Genomic DNA, 4,422 nt, shown 5'->3' with positions numbered 1-4,422 from the left:
AAACTGGGAAACTGGAATCACCTGATTAGAAAGTGGGATAACTTCTTCATCCCAACTCCTATGAGATTTATTCAACTTCCTGATGATTCTCCAACACTTTATGTATCCAAATCAAGCTTCTTAAAAAGTGATTCATCCTGGTTTGATTGGACCGACGAAGAAGCTGTCCTATTCCCAAACTGGGAAACTGGAATCACCTGATTAGAAGGTGGGATAACTTCTTCATTCTAACTCCTATTAGATTTATTCAACTTCCTGGTGTTTCTCCACCATTTTATGTATCCAAATCAAGCTTCTTACAAAGTGATTCATCCTGGTTTGATTGGAACGACGGAGAAGCTGTCCTATTCCCAAACTGGGAAACTGGAATCACCTGATTAGAAAGTGGGATAACTTCTTCATCCCAACTCCTATGAGATTTATTCAACTTCCTGGTGTTTCTCCAACACTTTATGTATCCAAATCAAGCTTCTTACAAAGTGATTCATCCTGGTTCGATTGGAACGACGGAGAACCTGTCCTATTCTCAAACTGGGAAACTGGAATCACCTGATTAGAAAGTGGGATAACTTCTTCATACCAACTCCTATGAGATTTATTCAACTTCCTGGTGTTTCTCCACCATTTTATGTATCAAAATCAAGCTTCTTACAAAGTGATTCATCCTGGTTTGATTGGAACGACGAAGAAGCTGTCCATTCCCAAACTGGGAACCTGGAATCACCTGATTGAAAGTGGGATAACTTCTTCATACCAACACCTATGAGATTTATTCAACTTCCTGGTGTTTCTCCAACCTTTTATGTATCAAATCAAGCTTCTTCAAAGTGATTCATCCTGGTTTGATTGGACGACGAAGAAGCTGTCCTATTCCCAAACTGGGAAACTGGAATCACCTGATTTGAAAGTGGGATAAACTTCTTCATCCCAACTCCTATGAGATTTATTCAACTTCCTGGTGATTCTCCACCACTTTATGTATCCAAATCAAGCTTCTTACAAAGTGATTCATCCTGGTTTGATTGGAACGACGGAGAAGCTGTCCTATTCCCAACTGGGAAACTGGAATCACCTGATTTGAAAGTGGGATAACTTCTTCATCCCAACCCTATGAGATTTATTCAACTTCCTGGTGTTTCTCCAACACTTTATGTATCCAAATCAAGCTTCTTACAAAGTGATTCATCCTGGTTTGATTGAACGACGGAGAAGCTGTCCTATTCCCAAACTGGGAAACTGGATCACCTGATTTGAAAGTGGGGAAATCTTCATCCTCCTCCCACTCCTATGAGATATTCAACTTCCTGGTGTTTCTCCACCACTTTTATGCCCAAATCAAGCTTCTTACAAAGTGATTCATCCTGGTTTGATTGGACCGACGAAGAGCTGTCCTATATCCCAAACTGGGAAACTGGAATCACCTGATTAGAAAGTGGGATAACTTCTTCATCCCACACTCCTATGAGATTTATTCAACTTCCTGGTGTTTCTCCACCTTTTATGTATCCAAATCACGCTTCTTACAAAGTGATTCATCCTGGTTTGATTGGAACGACGAAGAAGCTGTCCTATTCCCAAACTGGGAACTGGAATCACCTGATTTGAAAGTGGGATAACTTCTTCATTCCCATTCCTATGAGATTTATTCAACTTCCTGGTGATTCTACAACTCCACTTTATGTATCCAAATCAAGCTTCTTACAAAGTGATTCATCCTGGTTTGATTGGAACGACAGAGAAGCTGTCCTATTCCCAAACTGGGAAACTGGAATCACCTGATTAGAAAGTGGGATAACTTCTTCATCCCAACTCCTATGAGATTTATTCAACTTCCTGGTGTTTGTCCATCTTTACAGTATCCAATCAAGCTTCTTACAAAGAGATTCATCCTGGTTTGATTGGAACGACGAAGAACCTGTCCTATTCCCAAACTGGGAAACTGGAATCACCTGATTAGAAAGTGGGATAACTTCTTCATACCAACTCCTATGAGATTTATTCAACTTCCTGGTGTTTCTCCACCATTTTATGTATCAAAATCAAGCTTCTTACAAAGTGATTCATCCGGGTTTGATTGGAACGACGGAGAAGCTGTCCTATTCCCAAACTGGGAAACTGGAATCACCTGATTAGAAAGTGGGATAACTTCTTCATCCCAACTCCTATGAGATTTATTCAACTTCCTGGTGTTCTCCAACACTTTTGTATCCAAATCAAGCTTCTTACAAAGTGATTCATCCTGGTTTGATTGGAAACGACGGAGAACCTGTCCTATTCCCCAAACTGGAAACTACTGAATCACCTGATTAGAAAGTGGGATAACTTCTTCATACCAACTCCTATGAGATTTATTCAACTTCCTGGTGTTTCTCCACCATTTTATGTATCAAAATCAAGCTTCTTACAAAGTGATTCATCCTGGTTTGATTGGAACGACGAAGAAGCTGTCCTATTCCCAAACTGGGAATGGAATCACCTGATTTGAAAGGGGATCACTTCATCCCAACTCTGTTAAATAAAAGGAGAGAAGAGACATCAAGGTGAAGGCATGAAGGGATGAGAGGATTCTGAATAAGGGATCAGTACATGAGGGATGTCCGTACAAGCCAAGGCCGTACAAGTGAGGCCGTACACTTAGGGAAAGAGGATCATCCTAAAGTTACCCAAGTGGAGTTACCGTGAGTGATTAACCTTGTTACAGCCTTATCCTGATCAGTCCGTTGAGGGAAGAAGACCAGCGCGTCTCTAGCTGTTCCAGGCTGTAAAGCAAACAGCATCTTGGTCTTAGATGCCAAGATACCAAAGCGTGTAAGCTCTCCCATTGGATCATTTCAAATGGACGCTCCTCTTCCCCTTTGACTCCACATGCTTATGCTTTCCCTAATGTTTAACCTAGTGTCTCTCTCCCTTTCTATATAACTTGTAATCTGATTGATTAATGAATAACACGAGTTTATGAGTCCCTCTCTCTAGTTCATCATGATAATCTCATACACCTTCTCTTAAACACTCTAATCTCTCTTGAATCTCTCTTAAACTACTCAATACCTTTCTTATTCTCTAAAATAATATGGTATCAGAGCCAGGTTGGCTTTGGTATTGAGATCTTGTGTTCTTCAGCTTCAGATAAACATCCTTTCTTGTGAGATTCTAAACAAAGTTCAAGCAAATCAAGATGGGAGGAAACAAGGTTATCACGGTTCCGATTTCACTCAAGGGTGGGGGAAACTACCTGTTGTGGTCTAGGCTTGTGAAGACAGCCATTGGGAGGCTAGGGTTATGGGGTCACATCACAGATGAAGCTCCAGCACCAGTGGCCAGTGAGGAAGAAGGTGGAAGAGAGCTCGCGGTTGCTGATGGAAAGAAGTGGATTCAAGATGACTTGATGGTGCTATCTGTGCTGCAAGGATCACTTGAAGAACATCTCTTGGAAGCCTACAGCTACTGTGAGACTCCAAAACACCTGTGGGAGGTACTCCAAAAGACTTTTGGGAACGTTACCAATCTGAACCGTGTGTATGAGATCAAGAAAGCTATCAACACACTGGTACAAGATGGAGAGGAGTTCACCAAGCATTTGGGCAAGTATAGATCCTTGTGGTCTGAGCTTGAATCATTGAGGCCAAGCACGGCTGATCAAGAGCTACTCATGGAGAGGAGGGAGCAGGATCAGGTGTTTGGGTTGCTGTTGACGTTGGATCCTCCGTTCAACGATGTGATCAAGCACATGCTGAGGATGCCAAGTCTTCCATCCATGGAGGAAGTGTGTGCGCAGCTCCAGAAGGAGGAAGGGTCCCTTGGTCTCTTCGGAAGCAAGGGAGACTTAGCTCTAGCCAACAAGGCTGAGGAAGGAGTGCAAGCTAACCGTGCAGCATACAAGACTGATGAGAGAAAGTATGGTGATGAGAGGAGGTTTGGAGGCAACTGTGATCACTGCAAGAAGCCGGGACACAAGAGGAGCCAGTGCTGGATCCTTCATCCCCATCTCAAGCCGGCCAAGTTCAACAAGGATCGAGAAGCCAGAGCTAACCTGTCTACTGAAGCAAGTGAAGCCGGTCCTCAGGAGCGGGCTCAAGTGCACAAGTGGGTGAAAGCGCAGGCAAGGCAATGGCAACTCACTACACGGCCGCAAGAGTTTGGAGCATGAAGTGATCCGCAAATCTGACATAGATGCCCTCATCAAAGCTCTTAAGGAGTCTGGTACATTCGGAAACACTCTTGGTTACTCATATACTGCTCACATGATGCCTAGGAATGAGAATAGGTTGATAGATATCATTGAGACATTAAAACTGAGAAATGAATCACCTAGAACTCATCTTGCTAGAGGCATAAAACCATTGATTGTTGACTCTGGTGCATCTCATCACATGATTAGTGATGATAGCTTAATCAAAAACATAGAACCTGCTCATGGTCATG

Source organism: Brassica rapa, unplaced genomic scaffold, assembly GCF_000309985.2.
Source record: "Brassica rapa cultivar Chiifu-401-42 unplaced genomic scaffold, CAAS_Brap_v3.01 Scaffold0572, whole genome shotgun sequence".
Lineage (NCBI taxonomy): Eukaryota > Viridiplantae > Streptophyta > Magnoliopsida > Brassicales > Brassicaceae > Brassica > Brassica rapa.
This window is presented reverse-complemented; position numbering follows the sequence as displayed.